A 25,289-nucleotide genomic window follows, 5' to 3' on the forward strand; every position below is an offset into this window, starting at 1 on the left:
TCTAAATTGACTCTCTTGTTATCAGAGCTTGCGGCTAGGACTTGCTCTCCAAATGCTTCTTCGTTAGCTGCCGGTGCCCGGCCATAGGATTGGTTGTCTATCCTCCATTATCCATAATACTGTGTCCTTTTTAATTTGCACACACATGGCATGGCGGTGGTGAAATGTGCCTCTGCCCCAGTTGTGAAATAATTTATCCATGTTCGGAGTTCACTGATGGAGGTATTTATAGTATTCGGAAAACACAGTGTTTTCCACTGTAAATGAATCATATGCCTCAGCGCGCGCACGCACACGTGCACTCACGCACACAAGGGGGAAACCATCAGCTGGGATACATGACTCAAAGAGACGTGCCGTTTGGAACGACAGTGAGTAAAGACTTTTGTTGAGTTGTGGGGGCATTTGTAAGGCAAAGTACACGCTGCTACTTTGAGCGTTATATCAAATAAAGTCTGTGCTGCGGATTTTATGAGCAGACAAGAAATGTGTAATCTAATAATGAAATTCCAAGTCTTACATTCAAACAAGTGTGCATAGATGAAATTCTACAAATCCGATGAAATAAAGAGCAGGAGAGCTACAGCTAAAGAGTAACTGTCATTCCTAATAAGCTGACAACCATTTGAACTGCTACATGAATTTTTTGGCTTCTTCTAATAAATCTAAGTTAGAACTTTTGGCAGTTTGCAGGTCTGAAGACAACTGAGGTCAGTGTTGGGTCACAATCTTCCCAAGATTGGACGCCCCAGCAAATTCACACCAAGGTCAGACTCTCCACTGTTTAGAAAAAAACTGCAGAAAACCCAAGAGCTGCATCTCAGACTTTGCAGGCCTCAGTCTTTGGGCTTGTTCTGCAGTCAGGGGACTTGGGCACCTTGCAGTCATTGACTCAACCGTGAACACCTCTGTATACCAAAGTGAGGACGAGAGCTAAAACTGAGTCATGCAGCTGGAGAATGATCCCAACACAACAGCACATCTACGACAGAATGAGTGAAAACGAAGGTGTAGCAATGGTCCAGTCAAAGTCCACGGATCTTAAGAGGGCTGTGGATAATAGAATACCTGCGAACCTCAATGAACTAAAGCAATGCTGGAAAGAAGAGAGACAGAGCCAAGAGAAAGTCATGCAGGAAAAATCTTTACAAGTTACTGCTGCTAAAGGTGGTTCTACAAGCTTCTGAACCATAGAGTGTACTTAGTTTTTCACAGGATTCTATGCGGTCCTGGGAAAATCTTCTTTTCTTTCACACGACACTACAAAGAGAAGCTGATGTGAACAGTGAGCGGTCAGGAAAATGCCTAGCAAACAGTTTCTTTTTCTTAACACATTCACACCAAATGACAGATGTGATAGTAAGACGAATACTCAAGCAAGGGTGGTTGCAAATTGTTGACACTCACCCGCATACAAGAAAACAAGTTACATGACATTACGTATGGGAAAACGGTAGCTGTACAAGGCTTTATCAGGGCTGCTACTATAAAGTTAGTAACCAGACAAAACAACAAGGCAGTTTTGATTTACACTTTTACACTTCTACACACAATCTTTAGCTTCATGTAAACATATTTATTAAAAATATATTAGCGTGCTTTGAGGCATGCATTAACAGTTCACTTTTGTCCAGTCATTGCTGTTACATTATTTAATCTTGTATTTCTTTCTCTGTTTTTTTAAATATCCATTTTGTTTCTGAGCTCATGACAAGTGGACCGTACCAAGTGTAGAAAATCATGGGGGCCACCTGGAATCGGTTACCTTAAGTATATTGTGTAGTTTATTTGGCAGTGTTAAGTTAAAGTAACTGTTAGGCTACTTGTTTTTGGTTTTTTTGTGGTATTAGCTAAGTTGTGTTGGTTTCTGCCGTGTGTCTCTGTGCCATTGACAGATATTGTCTTAGATAGTTGTAAGTCTTTTATTTACTTAATTTGATTTATTTTATTTTTCAACAGGGTTAATGATCATTAATAAACTTTGCTGGAAATGCACCAGAGTTAGCGGTTGGATAATTTTCATCCATAGTCACTGGCTAGATCTTGAAAATAACCTAAAACAAAACAATTTAGTGAATAATGCCAACATTATGAAAACATATAAAGGGGAAAAAAAGAGGAAACAGACGTAATGAAGATGGCAAATAGGGGAATAAAACCAACTCGGCGCAGACAAAATTGATCAATCAACCATGTAACCATTATTAATTAATAGCTAGGCTCGAGTGGCCTTTGTTTGTTTGACCTCTTTTACCTGCCCAGAACTTCATTGTTTGACTCTTTTGGAGCTTGATCAGCCGTTTCTGTGAAAAACACCAGCTTATTGTATTTCAAAGCTTGTGTCCCAACCTTGTCTCGTACCAGCTGAGCCTCTTGATGATAAGCCTCCAGTTCACTGTTTGCCAAATCTATAAAACTTTGGGCTTTGAGATGTCACATTCAAGTGAAGCATTCAAAACACTGGGAAATATCTTTGCCACTCAAAATAATTATTTACATTTCACCCACATTGACTGCACATAAATCAACACTGTTCAGTAAGTGTAAGCAACGTAATCACTTAAAATGATGAGAGTTTCTCACTGAGAAGGCTCTTCTTCACTTATTTTGATGACTGCACATGCAAAGAGGCACGGTGGTAACGATTAATCGATAGGGTTTTGGCGCTTGTGCGAGCTCAACGTTACGAGGCCTCTTGTGGCCAGACGTCTAGGGAAGCAGTGTGTTGATAAGACGGCAACTTTATTGATTCAAGTTTTTAAAAGGCCTTTGAAATCGAGCGTCTAGACGATCTGGCCTTGTGGATGCTCATGTTCAATTACACTGTAAGAGCAGAGCAGTCAGTTAACTTTGGAGGCAAAAATGAAACGGCGAGAGAGATTACAGAGAAGATGAGGTCTGCTTTCTTTTTTAAAAGTTTGCATCACAGTAAAAAATTTACTCACTCGTTATTGAATTAGACGACTGCTGTGAGCGTCTTGTTCTTTTGATCGCATTGAGAATTTTAAACCTGTTCCACTTGCAAGTGAAATCAAAGTGGTTCACATGAGAGAGTATAATTAGAAAGAACCGATTAAGGAAACTTCGGGGAAATCCAATCCTAGTATGTACAATGCAGGATGACACTTTTATTATAGGAAGAAGACAACATTTGGAAAATATGCTCATTCCCTTTCAGAGAGAAGAGAAGATCAGCACCCCTCTCATTACCCTGACTCTGTTAACAAAATTCACCACTGCTAATGCTTTATTAATACATTATAACTTGCTTGTTCAATCTATACAAAAAAATTAAAGGGAAAAAACAAATATAGAGTGTAAACTTCTGTTTTTGATGAAGAAATACTTCAGAAAATCCTCCCTGTACAAAAGATTTTGGTATCACAGTGGTAATAATGTCAGTCCTGGATACAAAGTGGGGCTTATGTATGTCACCAAATGTGCCATCTACACTATTTTTCTCATAACAATGAAACAACCTAAAACATCTGTGTTTTTCTATCAACAGACTGATGGTGAAAATAACACTGAATGTGTACACATGGAAAAAGCCTGCGCTCCGAGGCGTCTGAGAGACGTGTGAAAAAGCAGCTCTAACCTCAATATACACATGCTAAAGATTGTGGTCAGAGGCTGAAGGCACAGAAGGAGTATTGATCAATGAACGTGACTCGCTGTAATCAATGCCTGTTGGAAGACAGTGCATTGACAGATGTCTCCTGTCCTACTGCTCCACTTTGTCCTCTAACGAGATTTGGAAAAATCTAAATCCAGTTCTTGATCTTTAGATTTTTGTTTTCAGTAATGACTTGAAGGGAAAAAAGTCTTTTTCGAGGGAAAAATATAGCTTGTTTCGTTGTTTTGTCTGACCATCAAATTACAATCTGAAGAATTTATAAATCAGGAAGCATTCAAACATTCAAATCCACACACTGGAAAAGCTCGACGTGTTATATTTTAAGATACTCTGTATCAGAATGGTATTAACTAGCTAGCTTTATAGGTGCTGATGGGTGGAGACTTGTCGGCTGTTTCTCCTTTCCTCCAGACTTCATGCTTGATTTCCCCACTCTGTGCTGAGCATGGCATCTTCCTCTCATCTACTAGTAAAAAATGAACAAACACATGCACCCACCGGCCACTTTATTAGGTACTTGTTGAACAAAATATCCAATCAGCCAATCACATGGCAGCAAGTCAGTGAATTTAAGCACGCAGACATGGTCAAGATGATCTGGTGAACTTCAAACTGAGCATCAGAATGGGGAAGAGCATTGATTTAAGTGACTCTGAACACAGCATGGTTGTTGGTTATTTTGATTATTTCAGAAACTGCTGATTTACTGAGATTTTCTCACACATCCACCTCTAGAGTTTACAGGGAATGGCCTGAAAAGGAGAGAAGCAGTTCTCTGGGTGAAAATGCCTCAAAATGCTTTAAGCTGATAGGAAAGGAAAGTAACAACCAGCCTCTTCTCACAATTGAGCTATGAAGAAGAGCATTTATGAGGAGCAGGTGGTCTACAGCAGCACAAGCCCACACCGGGTGTCCCTCCATTCAGATAAGAATAGTAAACTGAGGCTACGATTCGCACAGGCTCACCAAAATTAGACACCAGAAGTTGGAAGAAAATTGAGTCTCAGTTTCTTTTCAGAATTTGGCCTTGAAGAATTGAAAGAGTATTAGCAGGGTCTAACTAAAGAAAGTGTCCAGTAAGCGTATCTCCCATGCATTCTTTTCACTTGACTGATCATGCTGTTAATACTGCTCTTCTTAGCAAGAAGAAAAATTTTTAAAAAAAAATCTGGGCCAAAGTCTAATGTGCAATCATCTAAGTTTAAGAGGAATTTCTCGATGCCCTCAGATGCCGCCATCACAATAAATCAAAAGGACATTCTGCTCTATTTTTCGCCTCCCAGTCTTTCTCCCGCTCACTTGTGTCGCCAAACGTGGCTCGTCAGACTGTCAGTTTTTCTCTCTGTTCCTGCGACACAGTCATACTGTCAAACACGCACAAAAGGGAAAAATCATGCACCCAGGCAGATAGACAGGGTGTAAGGGGAGTGCCACAGATTTGTCAGCTGCCTCTTTCAAGCTCATCCATTATCCAGCTGACTCCACTCTGACCCCAGAGTTAGTGGCCGTGTACTGTAGGGACCTGTCCCCATATCACTCACCTGTGCACGCGCACGTGTGAACCTGTGTGCGTGTGCTTTTGTGTGATTGCATCCCTTGCCCGGTCAATTATTAAAGCGACTGCTTAGCAGGAGGAGAGTGCCTCAGACATATTAGAAAGAAAAAAAGAAAGTGCTTGTATTTTGTTTGTTTGTTTTGGGGACAGAAAGTTGAATCTTTTTAGAAAAAAGGGTCTTCTAGTCTTCTACAGAAGAAGAAATTACGATAAAGGTGAAACTGAAATTAAATAATACAATCAACATGACTGTGTGCAGAAAGCCAGGGGCTCAAAGGGTGAAGCAGCAACTCGGAATCTGTGTAATAATAAGAAAAACATTCTGTGCCCTTCTAAATGTGCAGTTTCATCTACAAAGGCAGCAGTCTAATAATAAGTTCTAGGTCCAGAACTAAGAGCCAATTATTTTTTCATACAGATGGAGCTTGGCTGTAAGACGCACACACATACACGCACACACATCGGCGCTCATGGATCTCATTGTTCTGCGCCTCTCTTTCAAGCTTTATTTATGTTTTATCAAAGGCAAAGTGTAACGTTACTGCTGATCTGGTGCAATGCTGACAGCAACGGTGTGAGCACGAGACATTTAGGTGTATCAGAGTTTCTCCTTTCCAATTAAGACTGCGGAGTTTTTATACACATCACAATGAGACACTTTTAGATTACTTCCCAAATTCTGCCTCCCTGAGACAGCCAGACTCAGTTGGTTGCTGTTAATACACAAATTAGGAAACTCTCTTTGCATCCTAATCCTCCCCGCTTTCCTTCTCCCTTGTTGCGGAATAGGGAAGGTGAGTGAGAGCAGGTTAGCCGATAGCAGGCTTTCACTGTAGGATTACACTTGCAAGGGCGACTTTAAGCCCGTGTAATTTGGTTGCTGGGGAGGTGGTGAGAAAATGACGGCACTTTAGCAAGATTTGAAAGGTTACGCACCGATTTAGATGACGCCGAATCATGATTTCAGTTTCCTCAGATTCTGAATTTAGTGAAGATATCATAAGATGCATAAATGGCGTTGCTGTAGAAGACTATATGACAAAGCGGGAGAAATGCCGAAGCAGCTAAATATATTGATGCATGTGTATTTTTTAGTTCACCTTTTGCCTTCAGAGCTTCCTTAATTCTTCACGGCACAGAATCAACAAGGAACTGGAGATTTTGGTCTATATTAACATGATAGCATCACACAGTTGCTGCCGATATGTGGGAAGCCACATGCATGATGGGAATCTCCTGTTGCACTAATTCCCAAAGGTTCTCTATTTGACTGGGAACTGGTGATTGTGGAGGACATTTGAGCACAGTGGGTTCTCAAATGTTATGTGAATGGTCAAGAAACCAGTTTGAGATTTGAGGCAGCAGGATGAGCAGCATTACTCTGATAGGCTATGATCTTACTAAGTGTTATGTCCTTGTCCTCCTGTGCCATTCTGTTACTTTCACTTTCTCTCCTGTGTGTGTGTCTGTGGTTGTATCTACTGTGGCAGTGTACTCTGGCTCCTCAGTCGGTTTAAAAAAAGAAAAAGCTGTCTTTGATTTGGACTTACCTATGTCTCTTTGGAGAAGATGCTTCTAGTCATTGTGGATTTGTGGGGAAACACCAGTGTGGAAAAGGGAAAACTGTGGAAGACAGCAAACCTGTGGGGAGAAAGAAACCGTTGAAGGAAAATGATTTTGGAACAGGCTCTGTTTATTCACCTGCCTGCCCCTTTGCTCCCTGCTTAGAATATAACATTTTAGTCTTCATTGACTGAGAAACATCAGTGAACAAAATAAATCTGAACTTTTACTTTTAGTGTCTGCATTTGAGTCCAGATCAAATCTGGTTAATGACACTAAAGGGCCAAAAGTGCACCATAAAAATATCCTCTGCATTGTTACACCACAAGCAGCAGTCTGAGCGGTGGATACAAGGCCGGATGGATCCATGCTTTCATGTTGTTCACTCCATGCTGTTCTGACCTCACCGTCTGAATGTCACGGCAGAAATTGAGACTCATCAGACCAGGCACACCAGACCAATCTTCTGGTGTCCAATTTTGGTGAACACTACCGCCTCAGTTTCCACGTGTGTGAATTTAGAGACGCTCTTCTGCGTAGCTCGGTTGTAACAAGTGGTTGTGTGAGTTGCTGCTGCCTTCCTCTCAACTCAAAGAAGTCTGCCCATTCTCCTCTGACCTGTGCCAACAACAACAAGAGATTTTCACCCAATAATCACCTTCCAGCCTCATTCTGATGCTCAGTTTGACCTGGAACATTTTGTCTTGCTCATGTCTACATGCCTAAATACGCCTACATGCACGTGAGATACTGACACAACAAAGAAGACTAGAGAAGTTAAAAATAACCCAAGTTACAATAGTGGGTAAAGTTACTGATTAGACAGAAGTTAAAACATGTAGCTAGCTAACTCACAGTATCTGATGGATGAATATTTAGCATTTAAGTATAAGAGCTATAAGAAAAGGATAAATACTAGATAATTAGTTCCCCACTGTAATGGGGTAGCCTGTTACTAATGGTGTTCTTGGTGACTGTGGTGCCAGCTGCATTTTTGGCCAAACACAACAGCTTTCTCATGACCATCCTCACCCATGAGGTGAGATCTTGCATGGAGCTCTGAATAATCGCACCAACAGTTGTCACGTTGTCAACAAGCTTCTTGCTGATGGTCTTGTAGCCCGTTCAAGCTTTGTGTAGATGTAATATCTTGTCCTTAATGTCCTTTAACAGCTCTTTGGTCCTCTCCATGGTGGTGGAGAGGTTGGAGTGGAAGAACTCCATAATGTGGACAAGCCTGCTTTATACATGTAATGGGTTTAGATTTTGAGTGTCTGTAATTGACTGATAGTCAGTCTGTGGGAGCCAGAATTCTGGCAGTGTTATAGTGGATCAAATACTTTTTTCACTCAATGACGAAACTTTTATGTCATGTTTGTTTTTTTTCTGGATTTTTGGTTGATTAGAGACTGTTCATTTTGTTGTAAGTAAGCTAACTTAGAAATTTAGCAGGGGATCAAATTATTATTTTCCAGAGTCCACAACAGTTCATTAAAGTAATGTAAAAATGATTGCAATAATGGAAGTGAATATGAAGGAGGATCTTAGTTCACTCCTAACCAGGATTGTGGGATGTGTGTGAAAAGGAACCAGTTTACTAGTTACAAACCAAAATTGTTTAAAAGGTGTTTATTTTGTGTAATTACAAGCAAAGCTGTGGATAATTCTGCATTTACGCAACTGTATGCTGCAGTATGTGACATGATAGCATGTAGGGAAACGCTGTAAACCAATAACCACTTCCACATTTGAACAATGGGGGGAGCTGTGAGTAGCTATGAAACACACCACCTCCCCTCTGCACACAGAGAGGGGACTTGGCCAGAGCGCAGCCTTGAAATCTGAAGTGACAGCTGCTTTCAGAGTATACAGGAGGAGCGCTGCTGTTCTGCTAAAAAAAAGTCTGTATTGGTTTGTTGTAGAGAATGTGAAGAGCTGACACGATGATGCAGAGGTCCACATATACAAATGAAGAAAATGCAATACCACGATTCCTGGAGAGCTCCAGCCCATAATAGGTGATTGTAGTGTGTAGAGTAGCATGCACTTCAGACACGCTGCTTCTCTGTCACTCTCTGCTGTCCAAAAAACAAAAATTTCCATGACCATTAAAATCTTTGAAAATCGCTGTAAAGCTGCCTTCAAAGACTGGTGATGATTAATTATACATATATCTCCCTCGGTGCCTGCTTTAAGCTCATTGTGTTATTTATTTATCTGCCAGATAAACTGTCAAATCCCTTATTTGTGCATACTTCTGTCTGTTAAGTGGATGTCTCTAATTTGGAGCTGAAATGCGTTAAAGCTTTTCTTTCTGGAAAGAATAAAAACAAAAGTGTGTGTGTGTGTGTGTGGGGGGGGGATTATTTTTATATATGACTCATTTACTATGCAGGTACTAAGGATGTCACTCTCCATGTTCAAGGGCTGTTTCCATACACGCCCCACCTGGCACACTTCATTGTACCCGAGTGTATACTGTTCACACCTCCTACAAAAAACACAGGTACATCTCTAGGGAGGAACCCAACCCTCGAAGAATCTGCTCCTCCCATGGGAGTAGTTTCTGTTTTATTCTTCAAGCACGCTATGGCCCTGCACTACACATACACTGCTATGGAGTCACGTTGTGCTCTGAACGGTGCAAACCATTGTCAATATCAAACAGAGGGCTGCTGAACTGTCTGCAGAAGACGTTTAGCATCCTATATGTAAAGATTAGATCGGCGCGTTGTAAGAGTGAGTAGGTGTGAATCTGTGAGTGCATGCAGAGAACAAGAAGGTGCAAGTACATGCTTGCGTATGTGCGGGCCCGCCCGTGAGCTCGAGAGACACTGAGGAAGTATTTTTATTAAACTGGTGATCTATTTTGAAACGTGTGGTCAACTTACTGCTTCTGCTTGACTCTGGCCTTACACATTTGTTATTATAGGAAGTTCTATTTTAGCAACACGGCGTGAAACTGAAACTACGAGGTGCATTATGGGTGGTAGGTTAGCACAAAAGTACGCATACATCTGGCTGATGTAGTAATGACAACAATCAGTCAAATCTCAATGTATTTAAATCTCCTTTATGTCTCAAAGTTGCAGATCACTTCCACAGTTTTGATGGCCTTCTGCATGTTAGTGCACTATTTCCTTTACTACTTGGACTACAAGGGTTTGTTTGTTTGTTTTTCTTATTTAAATGAAGCTCTTCATTCCCTGCGTACACTTGCTTGTACACCGCATCTCTTCATGAATGTAATGCTAGCCCTCTAGCACACAGGGCAACCTACCTCTCTGTCTCTTTGTTTGGGATGCATGTGACAAGAGCACAATAGAGTGCTGGACAATAGGCCACTTATTGAGTGACTCGCAGGGAGTGGGACAGATCCCTGATCGTCTGTCACTCCGCAGCCTCGTGCACCCTTCGGCTCTCGGGCAGTGTCAGGTTGCATTCTCCTCTGACGAAGAGGCAAAGGCACTTGTTGTCACATTGGAAATCTGGGAGAGGTCACGGAGGTCAAGATCATAAAAACACAAAAAAGAGGAGAAGGGGTTAAGCGGGTGTTTATTTCTTTTATCTTGATAGCTTATTTCAGTGGCACAGCTTAGTTTTTGTGCTTATTTGACACATGCTTTACGCATGATTATAACTGATAATAATTAACTTTGAACTAGAGCGAACTGAATTTAGCCCCCTTAAAGTGAATTAGAGTTAATCAGGACACGAGTGCATAAACATCTTTCATAAGCATGTTTTCTAGCATCACTCCATCGTTGTGTTTATGTTTGTAGCTATGCGTGTGTATGTGAAAACAGTCGCTGTCTGCAGCTGAGATGTTCCATCATGTCACTGTCAGCTGACTGTCAGTGACTGCCTTCAGCTGAACAGATCCTGAACTCTCTGGCTTAAAAAAAAAACAAACATACCATGACCTTCTTCTCTTCTGAGAAAAAGCAGAAGTTTCCCGGTGCAGTCAAATCCAAGGATGACATGTTTTTTTGCAGCAATTCACGCTGAAAACAGGACGGACCTCGTAGCATAAACAATAAGAACAAATATCTGAAGTGAATCTTGAGTTTTTGCTAAATTGCATCCAGGATCCACAGGCCTGCTGCGTGTTATATTTATTCATTCAGACTCCTAATATGCTTTGTGGCTTGTGTTCAGATAATATTCATTAACTTTTATGTTGTCTTCTTCATTTATCACACTTTATGGACTTTGTTTTGCTGCTGTGACACTTTTGTTCCCCTGCATGGGCTAATAAAAAATATCATCTATTCAAATTAGTAACACTAGATTACATAATATACAGATGTACCAATATACTAACCAAAAGAAAAGGAAAAGTACACAGTGTGTCGCATTATTATTACATATGTTTTACATAATACATATGATATTATTAGATTTAAATGGTTGAAGCAGTGACCTGCAGCCTTTTGATATTTTAGCCAGTGGAGGTGGATCTACTTTATGACTCGTTATGCCTCCTTGCTGGTGACAGCTATGCTACGAGGCATTCTGTTTTCTGGCTGTCCATCTGTCCATCCTCTCTATGTGAAGGCGGTGTCTCTGCACGTCTGGCACAGAAGTTCACATGCACTGAGGGATGAAAGGATTAGCTTTAGGTGGGAAAAGGTCAAGGCCACTACGACTTTGTAAAAATGTTTTTGGCTGGTGCCGTGCAAAAGTTATGAGCCACATTAGATATTGGCTGCTTTTTTGCTTTTACTCATTTTCAGTCCTTGTACGCACTTAACACTGACCTATGAATTAAGTGTTAATTTCTGTCTCTAGGCACTTTGTTACTAGCTGCTGGAAAAACACATAATTTGTTCCCATTTCTTTTGTTGAATCTATGAAAAACACCTAAGCTAACAAAGTGTGACAGACAGGAAACAGTATTTTTACACCTCGAAGAGCTATTTGCTGAAAATCTGGCATGTCTTGAAATGGTGTGCACTGTGTCCTTGAAAGAAAAATTGAGGAAACTGGACAGGTGGAGGACGAAAGAAGAAGTGTCAGGCCTAAAAACAATCTACAGCAGATGAACAGTTTGTCCTTAAGGAATGGGCCCTTCAGCTGATCCGTTTACTGTTCACTAAAGCCTCATCAGAAATGGTCTCCGTGGACGGGAGGCTGTCAAGGAGTCATTCTGAGAGAAGGGAAAGTGCCATCAGATTTTAATCTACCAAGCAATACCATTTGAAAATCAGCTGGTTGGCAACAACTTCATTTCTCATCATGACAGTGATCCCAAACACACTGCCAATGCAATAAATACATACCTGGTTAGAAAAAACAAACAATGGAGCACGATCAGTCATGGATTTGGCCCTCAGAGCCCAGACCTCAACATTATTGAAGCAGTGTGGGATCATTTTGACACAGAAATATTGATTAATAGATCCCCCCTTTTTAAGCCTTAAGTATAAATGCCTCAGAATTTTACTTGAGTAATATAAACTCAATGTTGAGCTGTGCAGGGTTGTATTGTAGATAAAGTGTTTACACTGCTGAGAAGACACTTTTTGAGTGAGGCTGAGTTAAACAGAAATAATAATACTAATATTAACCATTCTTCCTTTCACACAGAGCCCTTTTGCATTTGCTCCTGAAAACGTAGCCCAATCTCCACTGTGAGTAAAACAATCTTACCAATAAAGGAATACTGTGTATTCCCACACTCTGGCAATGTCAGTGAACCTCTCTTGTATCTCTGTGACTGCTTTCTGTGCTCCGAGCTCTCATATTTTTGCATGAGTAGTTTACAAACTGCTCCAGTTTTGAACTTCTCTCTCACCCTCCCTCCCCCGCTCTCTCTCTCTCTCTCTCTCTGAAGGTGGGGGCAGAGAGCTATTAGCTGAGCGCTGCAGACATCATTAGGAGGGGAGACGCTTTCCACCGTCAGCGCCGGAGCAGAGCAGGGGAGCCCTGGCAACAAGGAGAGAGACAAACTCAACAGCCCGCTACACCCCGCAGTAAGTCGCACAAAACTATTTCTACAGAGCCGCTTTCGCCAACCTGTCACCGCTTTGACGTTGTCACTCTTCTCTTTTGGAGCTGGCTAAATTTAAAAAAAATGGCTGGAAGAACTGGGAAGGGTGGCGCTGAAGCTCTGGTTTACTTCAAAGCCTTAGAAAATGTTTACTTCGCACTCTGACCTATTTTTAAGTGACCACACAGTACGCGGCCACGCGGGCTGTGGGTGGGTATACTTGTCATTTGGAAACGTGAACGCAAAGTGTTGTTTAAATGGGACGAAAGAGGGGCGGAGGTTCGGCTGGATTCTGACCGAACGAGGAGCGCGTCCGCCGGGTGAGTTGGGAGTCGGGCAGGCGCTGTACTTCCAGTAACTGCGCCACTCGACCTCGGCTCAAAACATTTCCTCTTTGCAGACTATTTCTTTGTCGGACATGTCCGAATAATGTCGCTTCGGGCCACATAGGTCTTCTTCTGAACTCTTTTCTTACTGACAGGGACTGTCAGGGGAAAGCGTTACATTTTTTTTTAAATCTACGTTTCACTATCGCGGAAGTGTTTTCTCCACACGAAAGGAGGCGAACTACTAACCACAGTCCACATGATTTCTAGATTTAAAAAAAAAGCGTAACCGCAGGTGTTTTGCATGTTTCGATTCTTAGGAAGCATTTATTGTTGCGCACGTAATACTACACAATGTTTTACGTTGTCAGCTGGTTGTAAAGGACATACGGTTTGTGATTGCAGGACTACCCGTGATGTCATTCATCCTAGCATGGACCATTATATAACGGGACTGTAGGGAAGCCTGTGATAGCAAGCTATTTTTACTCTGTTTACACCTCAGAGCAGGGTAGGCTATGCGTCCCAAGTGGTAGCCAATGCTTTCACTCACACTATAGTTTTTTAACGAGCATTCCTAATGGCAGCAGACTGATTGACAAAGTGAATGCTCAAGATTAAAAAAAGAAAAAGAAAGAAAAAAGCTGCGCTTCTTTCCACCAGCTGCATGCTTAAGTCTTCCTCTTTTCTGATGATATCTGCGCAATTTATAGGAAAAACACGAAAAAACAGAAGTGGGTTTGCATTACTTGTTGATTATGTCATTTCTCATCTTTGAAGCCTGTCCTGTAGCCTTAAGCAATGAATGACTGGACACCCCATAGAGCGCTTTCAACACACAGATATCTCAGCAGACAGCTGTGATCGTGGTTAAACTTGCTTTCTATCTAAAAGGCTTGTTTTGCTACTTTTTAAACGTGTTACTGAAAGAAATAGAAAATATTGCAACACCAACAAATTTGAATCTGCAGCTTTCAGTAAAAACACACTTTCTGTTTTATTCCATGGTTCTTGTAATTCACTCACTTGCAGCCACTGTGTGTTAGCAAACACTTGCAGAGTGAACCTATAGAGTCAGTGCAGCCCGTCGGCTCCGGTGTTATTACTTACGGGTTTTATGGTGTTGGACATTTCTGTTAGTGCTGTCGCTAGTTCAAGAACTTCTGTCCTCCGTGGAGGATGCGAGCACAAACGTACGAGTGACCCATTAATTAAATTCCTTGCTTGCTTTGACTCTTGCCTGTAAACACATATTTCAGATTTTATCTGCACTGCCTATGATTGTTGTTATCCAAGTACTGAAAGAAATGTGATCTTGTGGTTGCCATAAATCCCATATACAGGCTCTTCCAACATTTGTTTCAGTGCAGCGAAACACACATTTAGAAACACCTTCATGTGGTACATGGTGTGGAAAAATATTCATAGATCAGTGTGAAGTTACTTTATAATTACTTTTAATGTTTAATAATAAATAATTTGGATTGCTTATTTATTCAGAAAGACAGCAGAAAAGGTGTGAAGAAAAAATGCACACTAGTTTGACTTTTGTCTCTTTTCTGTAAAAAAAATACATAATCGACACTGGCCAGCCATTTTTTAGGTACTGGTATTCGGTCAGACCCTTTTGAACACGCAGATCAATGCATTGAGTTGGTGGCATGTGATTGGCTGTTGTATTTGCACTTAACAACATGGCAATTAAGTCTTTATTAACCATACTGAAACTATTACGTATTTTTTATGTGTGACTGGTATTATATACAGCAGGTTGGAGAAGAGAGGAAGGGGTCGCATCCAAGAGGTACAGCTGAGCTTCAAATCTTTAACAAGGGATGGATTCATGTATAATGATGGGAAGGATGTGGATAATGAAGTGAGTGGGATCCGGTGTTAGTCCCTGTGGGATGCCATGGAAAGGTCTTTTTAATTGAAATAAATTTCTCTGCTAGCGAGGTCAACTAGAGGCGTCCAGGAACTGTTCACGACTGAAGCTTTATAGATGTTAATCCACCGCGGTGCATTTTTAGCACGCAAATATCCACCGCTGTATGATGGCTGACAGCGTGCAGCGCGAGCAACTGGTTGCCTTTTGTCCCGTCCCCTGCACGTTCCACAGGCAGCAGCTTTGCCTGAACCGCTCAGAATGTTTCTGGTGGTAAGAATGCTTATGAACGGGTCTGTCTCCTGCTGTGTGCTACCTGTGAAAATGAGCAACTTCCGCCGGTGTGCTCACCTGATTCTCCAGACTCTGGTGTTCCGGTGTGAAAACAGCTTATGGCTGGGAGATAGATGCATTATGAATGCTTGAGCAGAAGGGAGGTGTTAATATAAAGGGAAGACGGGCAGATTTTTAGAAGGGAGGTAAGCAGAGGGTGTTGTAGTGATTTAGGTAGAGTGGCAGCGATTTGCCCAGTGCTAATCCAAGACTGTTACCATGAGATGCTGAAAAGTAAACTTAGATTTTGTTGTGCTAGTTCCAGTTTGAATTTCAAAGAGTTTTAGATTGAGTTTGTTTGGGTTTCAGAATATTTTTTACCCACATTTCTCCAAAAAGCGTTGCCTTACTTGTAAGGAAAAGCATGAAGCAAAAGTCCAAACTGTTGTACAAGTCGTGCGGCTGTGAATCAGGCGTGCTGCTTCAGCCGCTCTCCCGCCGCACGCACGCACACATGCGCACACTTTACCACTGCTGCTATAGCCTTTGATTTGAGCCGCCACTCACTTTCAAATGGTAATGAGTGGCAATTAGAAGCCAATGTGTCCTAATCACAAGTCATTTAACTGAGCTTGGCTCATTTGCCATATGTGTGCACGGACTCACACCGTCAAACACACATGAATACACACATCTGCTAGATCACGCTAGAGTGTCGTCTTTGTGTTTGGAACTTGCGCCGTGTGTGTGTGGAAATAAGCGGGAGATTTTGTGTCAGTGTGTTTGTGTGTGTTTGTGAGAAAGACATAAAGAGAGAGATCATTTCCAGGTAATGATTGGGTGGAGATTTCACGCCTGAATGAATAAGTGACAGAAATGGTTTAATACTCTGAGTGAATGATGGGTGGGAGGATCAAATAGATCGACAAATGTGCGAAACAGGTGTCTGCGTGTTTCTGTGTGTCTCTATTGAGCCATTATGTGGAACAAACTGCTTAGTCTTTACATTGGGTTGCACAGAAAATTTGACAAGTTGCACTGATCCACTTGTAGTGCAAACATGCCATAAATAAACTGGGATTTGTCATAGAAATGTATTGTAAATTCTAATTGGCAGTATTTTTATACCAAAAAAAGACAATAAAATTATCATATAAATTACACGTGATTTTTGAGACTACTTGAGGCTACAAAAAAAGAAATCTATTTGTTTGTATCAATACTTGCAAATTTTTATTTAAATTGTGGCATGACTCTTTAGTTTCGATTTGAAATACATTTCATGCCTTCACGTGGGAAAAGTGTTTCAACCTGAACCAAAATCCTTATCGGGCGCTTACCCGTGTAGTTGTGGTGCCTCAACCTAAAGAAGCAGTGAGTGAAAATGAAAGTCGAGTTTAAAATCTCACAGAAGAATATCTAAAATCGAAACTAATGTGTGGTATTCCAACTTCAGTCTCATTTTGCCGAAAGTCTTGTGACTCGTGGTGCCGCTGCGTGCCTCCTAGTGTGGTTCTGTTGTTTACCGCTACAGTTTGCGCCCATGAAGACAAGTCAGTTAATAAACTGTTGTGACTATTGCGCGAACGGCTTCCAGGCAGTGCTGTTCCTGCAACTTTCTCCAGTTTGTCCCTCGGGATCCTCAGCTACTCCCGTGTCAAAGTTGAGCTTAATCTCTCCAGTGGGTCCTACGCTGACCTTTCCCACTTGGCTTTCTGGTAGTTCTCCAACATCAAGCATCCAAATCAGGTGCCAGAACTGCCTTACCAAGCCACAATGTTTAGAATAGTTACTAAACGCCTTCATGTCTGTTGCTGTAACACAAAAAAAATGTTATTTGCTGTGGGATAATGAAAACGATGCGACCGCAGTTGCGAGTTAATCCGTGGTTTTCTCCTTTTCTGCTAAAAGTCACCTGAGAGCTTGACAGAAAGGAAACAGTGTTGTTCAGAAATGCAGGGGTATAATAAAAAAAAAGCTCAGAAGTGTGGGATCGAATGAGGTGAGCCCGAAAAGAATGACAAAAAGCCAGTGAGGTGAGCTATGAGAGGGACCAACAAAAAAAAAGTGTGTGAGGAAAAATGGTTTTAAAAAGGTAGAGAGCAGTGGGTGGGGATGGGGGCAGATCAAGCGATCGAGCTGTCTTGTTGAACTGTGCGGTGTGCTCAGACCTTTTCAGCTTTTCCTTTTATCCTCCTCTATTCACGAGTGCGGCGAGTACACATGCACGCACTCGAGATAAAGGACACATTCACGTACAGTATGCTGCTATTAAGGGGATCAATGAACGTTTCCTCGTGTCAGAACACTTCACCATGTGTTATCATGTTTTTTTTATTGACTAGTGTACAGTCCTGTGTTCCTTAATCTGTCGTTTGTGCCCTTGAATCTGCAGGAAGAGTGAAAAACATGCCACTGTTTGCTTGCGCTATTTGCCAGTATTTGTCCCAATCATAGTTTAGTTTATTAGTGTACAGCTATCACGACATTAGAGGACCTCAGAAAGGATTGCTCTTGTTTGCCACTTTGCAGCATTCGTTGATCCTTGTGTGTGTGTGCTCAGACATTAGAGCCTTTGTGACCCTGTTTCTGTGCTTACCGTCTTTATTTTGAAGTGGCTAATCAATACCAATCTTCTGAATGACCAAGATAGTCCCAGTGCCCGAATGAGCGAACGAGACAGACAGAGGAAGATAAATAGAGGGAGAGAGGACTAAAGCCATCCTACAAACTTGTGTTACGCTGTCGGGTCGATAAGCTGCTGTATGGCTCAATAACCATGTGAAACAGGGAAGCTGGCTTTGGGACTTACTTTGGCTTTTCGCTCTGTAATGGCTGCCAGTGGAGCTGACATGATATAGGGTCGTCTGTTTTCCAGGAAAACGGTGTAAAAGGCTGAAATAGTCTAAACTCCAGGGTGTCTAAATAAAAACAGAATAATAGGTAAATGACGAGCACGCAGGCTACGAATTTGAATCTGTAAGCCAGTAAGATCCTCTGAACTATAAATGAAAGGCAGGTGAACATGCAGTAGTTCATTCACCATGCTCCCGCTTGTTATCTCTTTTCCAAGAAGGAACGAAAAGTTTTAGTCGTGGGCCTTTTGAATGCTAAAATAAATGAAGGAGAACCAAACAGGTAACGGCTCAGCTATTAGTAGGGAATGTGTATGTGTTATTGGTTTTATATAGGGCGTAACAGAGGAGTGTCTCTTTAAGATGAGGCTTGAAAGAGCCACGAAACATTTGGTGGGATCATTGAAATCTGGTTTTGTTGCTAAAATTGTTAATTTGCTTATTTCAAAAAAATATTCCCACTTATCTCCAAACTACAAAATCCTTCTCTTCTCTTCTCTTCTCTTCTCTTCTCTTCTCTTCTCTTCTCTTCTCTTCTCTTCTCTTCTCTTCTCTTCTCTTCTCTTCTCTTCTCTTCTCTTCTCTTCCTTATCAAAGGCAGTAGAGGATTACAGAGGGGAGTTGACGCTGACTGGCAGGCAGACAGCTCCTGCAGACTCTTCTTTTCCCCAGCAGAGCTTCAGGCTCGGGACAGGGATAAGCTGACAACCTGGGACACAGCCAGATAGATAGAGAGAATGTTAGGAATTGGGGTAATGTACATTCATTGGAGCACAAATGTAATGAGTTCTATTATTCAAACATTACATTCACAAATACTGTTTGGGTGAAGGTTATGGCACAAGGTTAACAACTAATGAATTCTTGTGCTCATTCTGACTTTATTGGAGCTGATTTATGGGGCAGTACTACGTTAATTAATCAAAATATACTGTTACTTGTGCTATAATTGATTACATCAGGTCATGTTTAGCTTTATTAGTCATCCCAGACAGCTGGATAAACCGAATTGGACCATGCCATTCAAATTCTTCCTTTCATCTTTTCAATTACAAAGAACATTATACCCTTTCTTGTAAGTCGCTTTTTGTATTCATGCATTCAGTTATGTCATGTAAACCAGTCTAGTACGAGGCAGTCGTTTTGTAATTTCCCATTTGCAAATTAAACCTTAAAGTTTAACAAACTGTAGACCGAGCTGGAAATGAAGGTGTCCGGACATGCAGAGAGTCCATTACATCACGCTAACTTGTTTGAATTGTGCATTCCAGTTAAAGTGACTCTAAGTGCACCTCTATTTTTGCTGGATTTACCTCAGTGGGTAGCAAAAGCCCCATGTCCCCAGTTGCAAAGTGGGTGTGTGGGTATCAACAATGACTTAAGTCTGAGCCAGAAGGATATGCATTGAGTGAGAGGAATTCAATAACAGGAAAATGGCCAGTGATAGAAACAATCCCTGGAATACCAAAACCCACCCTTCACCAGTGTTATTCTTGGCAAAACATTGCTTTCCATTACTACTGTTTACTCCTTGTAAGGCCAGGGTCAGTGCAATGCACCAGAAAACTATGCTGCCTGTCATTTCATTGATGGTCCATGACGTGGCATGTGGAGTAAAGACGAGAATTCAAATAAGGGCTAGATGCTCTCTCTATCCTTTTTTTTGACATTGCACCGATATGTAGTAACAAAAAATCATGGTTAAGCATATGGCCTGGGCCATACATGGGCAAACACTTGATAACAGGTCGAGACAAGTCTGTGCAACTAAACCACAAGCAGTATTTAAAACAGTGTCTGCAACACTGAAACTATTTCCTCTGACAAATCTGTGGTGTGGTTTGAATAGAGCTGGGTGCAGTGCTGCATTTCTCTGTCTATCTGTATGTCAGTCCAGCTGGCTCCCTGTCTGGCTGGTAGCTGCGGCTTGGCTAGTTCACCTTTATACTGGATGGCTGGCTTTGGGTCAGCCTCATCTGGCTGGACATTTGGCTTGATACTTGGCTGCAGGCTAGCTTTCTGACAAGCTTTCAGGGTACATGTCTGACTGACTGACTCGCTGGCTATTATTTCTGGCCTTTCCTTTAGCTATGTAGTAAGCTCATGACATTGGAACAGGGTCATTTGGCTCTGACAGTCAGGGAGGTGTGCTAAAACACTCCTCCGGAGCGATCCAGGATGATACTTGCCTGGCCGCCATCCCCAGGAGTCCATTCCCAATTACAGTTTCAGGACCTCTTTGGAGAAAGTGTCTTTTCTTTTTAGTTTGTTATTCTCTTTCATCGGCATTAGACTAGAAAATATTTTCACAAAGTTACAGCACTTGACAAATTTATTACACCACCTGTCATAAAAACAAGAAAACGCAAATTTAAAAGAATAAATCACATTTTCGTACCGGCACACTGGCCGAGAAGTAGAACATCCAAACTAACTAACATGAATTCACACTCGAATGAATCCGTCGCACAGACACTTGTGGGAATCGAACTACCACCGTTCCAATCAGTAGACAATCTATGTGCTCTATGTGCTGAGCTACAGCCACCCTCTAGTGAGGAATGCAAGTAAATAACTGTAATTTGGCATCTTAATTAAAAAGATTTTTTCAGATTTTTGTTGTTTGTATAACAGTAAATTGGAAAATCTTTATAGTTTTGCCTTTAAAAATATCACTTTAATAAAAGAAATGTGATAAAATATTTTGATAATGATCAGTAATTTAGTGCAGCTGTGGTATAAAGATTACATTGGGTGGTGGTCTAATAAATTTGGTTGGCACTGTAAACCAGTGGCCCGCAGTTCTTGTTTGATGAAAGTCACTGTATTGTATGCATTACTGGGTGATGAGAGCTGACTTGTACGGTGGTAGCATCACTCCTGCTTTGAGTGAGTTGACACAAGTATGGTGCAAGACAATTATAGGAATTCATTTCTGTACAATAAAGAGAATTAATTTTCTTCCTGCTGTTTTACCGTCTATAACAGTTTTCTCTTCTATGCTTTTTTTAATAGCGTCACGCTTCTATTATTGATTTGATTGGAATGGTGTTTTGCAAGATAATGCGATCTTTGTTCTCAAGTTTAGAAATAATTCCCTGAGTTGAGAAAAACAAAAACTGTATATATTATGTGTAGATGTGTACGGAGCCTGGGAGCTGCCATTTTTCTGACACGACTGTGAAGGAGTGAAGTTATTTATAATTTTTGTAGTATTTGTAGTATCGGTGTTGTAGAGGGTCGGTTGGGTGTACGTGGAGAGACGCCTCCTCTTGTTGAAAATGAAGTTGCAGCTTGTTATTCGCCGTGCTGTGGCTACAAAGAGGAGCCGCCCGTGTTTTACCAACAATTTGCTCATGAGTTATTGATTTGGAAAGCTTAAATTTGTGAATATCATTCCAACAAAGTAAAAGGGAGACTGCCTGGGCTGTCCGACAGCTCTAATTATTGTGTGTGCACAATTTAACCAAAATGGGGAAACAGAAATGGGAATAAATTGCATCTTGTGGTCACAATAAATCAAAATGCGGGAACAAAAAATGTCAAAATAAGACAAAAGAATAATCAGAAAGTTGTAATTTAGTATAATATGGCCTAAAAAATGCCTGCTCCTCGACTCTGCTTTCTATTATTTTTGTGTCTTCAGTTTTATAGCTGTATATTTGTGTGCATTTATTCAGGCATTTGTGTGTTAGTTTTTGTGGATGCTGCAGCTCAGTCTCATGTTTTCGTGAGTGTGTTCAACAGTGGGTGACTGTGTGGCAGGCCAGCTGATGAGCTATGACACAGATAAATGAGGTCAATGTAAGGTTTCACTGTGGCCAGACCAGGTCCAATTCTCTGACACTATCATCTAATATTAGCTGCCAGAGAGCTCAGACTAACGGGGCCCAGTCTCATACCTGCTATGGGTATAGATGTTGTTTAAAGTGAGCCGTTCTTGTAGACACTCATGCTAACATGCAGTAAGGCCGTCATGGACACGGAGTAAGAAACAACACGTACGGGATGGCCATGAGTAATCTAACTCTTATTGAGATCAGACATTAACAACCTTACATGCAGCTCGGTATCACGAATATTTGAAAATATGTGCACGGATACTGTGCTATAGCCAGCATACACACCTATCCACAGGGACTTGCCCAAGGGAATTACCTGTGGTAGAAAAAGAAAGTTCCCTAATGGGAAATTACTAAGCATTCTTATCAGACCAAAATAACTTTTCTGTTTTTGTACATTCCCTAACTTTGACTGCTCTTAAGGGAACTTTGTAACTTCCCTCTTACGGGAACTCTCTTACATCTGGTAATGCATGCATACATGTGCAGTATTTAAAAATACCCGTGTACTGTTTGCAGTATGTCTACAGGGCTTGAATTTCAGCGTAATGTTGCAGGTATTGCACGTAATTTAATTGATTCGGGCAAATCTAGTGCTGGAGGTTTCAGCACACAGTTACAGAGAGCAGTTAATGTTCAACTCAGTGCTTCCATCGGTGCAGAACGACCAGTCAGAAACACTGCAGAGATGGACTGACATCCAATCTGGACGACACCTGGCACGCTCTCTCTCCCTTTCTCTGTGAGACTGCAGACTAGGAACCTGCGAGTTACTATTGCCTGCTGTAACCTTCAGTCTTCGTCTCTGACCCACATGTTATTTCTAGCTGCCCACCCTAACATAGACGCCTAGAACCTGGCTTGATTCCCCCATCCCCCATAAACACTTCCCTTCTCTTTGGGAACCATTTAAGGTGGAATCCCCACTTAAGTGGTGTGTTGCTCCAGATATGATTTTCCGGCCCTGGCCTGTTGTTTAACGGCCTGACAGTCTATTAGAGTAACTAAACCACAGTTCAAATGACTTCAACTGAAGTCTGGCAGGTGGATCCCTTTAAAAGTATCTAGGTCGAGGGCTTCTTCATGTTGAGGCTTTTCTGCAAATGTTAACTTGTTTCAGTCATAGGTCTAAGCTGTGATATTGTTTCCATTTAGTAATGTAGGCGTTGTGAAGAGCTATAAGATCATAACAGTAATTAAGAGCCTTGGAAATAAATTGACTAGGCTTAGCTTTCATTGTCTGCTGTTGACACTGCTTCTGTGCTCTCTGCTATTTTCCTCTGATAGCATGGCCCGTTAAGGCCACAGCAGGGCAGCACTGTTAAAACAATCTGTTAGAGAACTGTATTAGTTTTACTGTGTGTTTTTCAAAATTCAGAAATAATATTTCTGACTGAAGATTTGGTAGTTTGTATATGGGTGCTTACTACGCCTGCCTGTCAGATGTGTAACATTCACCACTAACGTAACTGTGTAACTCCCCTTCTCTTCTCCCCTCAGACCTTTCCCCTTCACTTAGCCTCAAAATTCAGGAACAGCCTTTTCGAGGGGAAAAAGATGCTCTCTCTCCCCCTCCTCTCCAGTGCTTTGGTTTTGGAAACCAGCGCCTAGTCAGCTCGGTTTAATGCTACATGATGTGCCATTAGCTCTCCTAGCTATTTGCCCCCACAGCATCTCTAGCAGGGCTGCTTGAGATGAAGCTGAGTGCATTTGCAACCTGACAGGGCACGCTACCTAACTGTTGAAAGGGTGGGGGTTGAGAGCACTGAGGTAGCGTACACCTTTTAAGAGGCATTTTATGGCTACCATTTACATTCTTACCTAAAGCAAGAGAAATGGTGTGGAGAGAGAGGGAGGAGAATCCATGTGTTCATTTGGGTCAAGGGTGGAGTTAAAGCATGCAAAAAACATGTTGTTTCAGGACATTGAACTTGAACAAAATACACCTGTCATAACAGCTATTTCAGGAAAGGGCGTAACTGTTGCAGACATCATCGTCTCGAGTTGCTGTTCAGTCTTTTCAGCTTTCATTATGATAAAATAGGGACAACAATGGCATGCTTTAGAGATAAGATGTTGTGAAAGGTAAGTGAGGTAAAGCACCTCAATGCGTGAATGTAAATGCAGACAAATATGAAAGAGACGCCGTCATAGCGCAGAAACAGACGGACTGGTTCATCACAGCAGATAACTGCGTGGACACGACTGGTATTTTAACTACACTGTGTGGTGAAATGCACAGTACTTAAAAACTGCAAGTGTGTGGTGTAGTAAACAACATAGAACTGAAATGAATTCGCTTTAGATCTTTTCCAGCTGGGATCAGAACAATATGTGATTCGCATAATCAGTCGGTACGTCCGTAGTGTAAACAACATGTGTGCGAAAAAAAATGTAAGTTTAGTGATAGGTTTTGAGAAATGGCTATGTGACTCTGTGCTATGACAAATGCTTACAGAGTAAGCATGCTTACTTTCAGCCCAGCCCGATTTGCTATCGTAGCTCAAGCCAAACAACAGCTTATAAAAGTTGCATGTAGAGCCTCTGAGATCATTGGTTGCGATCTACCTTCCATAGCTTCATACTATGCCATCACAATGGCTAGCAGGATTGTTTCTGACCCCTTCCACCTAACACATCACCTGCTCAGTCTTCTCCCAACAGGGATAGGCTCGATCAATTAGATGTACTTTTTGTATTTGTATTGTGTTGTTGGGTGTGTCTTGTGGTTATATGTGAGCACACTGAGACAAATTCCTATTAGCTGTGTTGTTTGAATGGCTACAGCAAGGTTGAGCAAGTAAATCACAAACAGCATGAAAGGAGAAGCTGGAGTGGAATTGGGTTGTAAAGCGGCTTGCAGTGCGCAACACATGGTGTCACGCTAAAGCAGCATAAATGTTACACAACCATATGAGATTAGCCAGTTGAATGTGTAAAGGTGCTGAACAGAAAGTAACAGGTTAATGACAATATTACTCAGTTTGCGACTTAACTGAACCGCCCTGGCTGTAATACATAAATTGGAGGCTATTTTGTTTAATGTGCTTATGTGTGGTAGTTTTAACTTAAACATGCACAAGAGAGCGGGAGAGCCATTTGAGGATACTTTATGTAGATGTCCAAAACTTTTCTATTTCTTGAACTTGAAAAACAGAGATAAAACCAACTGGAAACTTCACAAGGTCTCTTATTGTGGATATGAAACAAAGCAGGGAAGAGGTTTCCTGGCCTCCTGATGGAAACCCAACAGCAACATTGATGCACACACTGCTAAGTTTATTCACTCAGATAGACCCGAGCTCTGTGATATTTGCTCTTGAACAGGGCAACCCTGAATCACAACTATTCACTGAGCAGC

The 25,289-nt window shown here is 41.5% G+C and overlaps 1 protein-coding gene across 2 annotated transcripts in view; it reads left to right on the forward strand.

Annotated features, from left to right (window-relative positions):
• The first annotated feature begins 12,517 nt into the window (after positions 1-12,517).
• The window catches only part of atxn1a (ataxin 1a), a 98,460-nt gene continuing 85,688 nt past the window's right edge, over positions 12,518-25,289 (forward strand). Inside the window, exon 1 of one of the 2 annotated variants that reach the window (XM_084920275.1) lies at positions 12,518-12,730. The gene's annotated coding sequence lies outside the window, so the exon portion shown is untranslated. Of the gene's footprint in view, positions 12,731-12,750; positions 13,068-25,289 lie in introns of those variants that run through there. The other variant, XM_084920276.1, reaches the window with a different exon arrangement.

The sequence above is a fragment of the Perissodus microlepis genome, chromosome 22 (assembly GCF_051167445.1).
Source record: "Perissodus microlepis isolate ML-2025 ecotype Zambia chromosome 22, ASM5116744v1, whole genome shotgun sequence".
Taxonomy (NCBI): Eukaryota; Metazoa; Chordata; class Actinopteri; order Cichliformes; family Cichlidae; genus Perissodus; species Perissodus microlepis.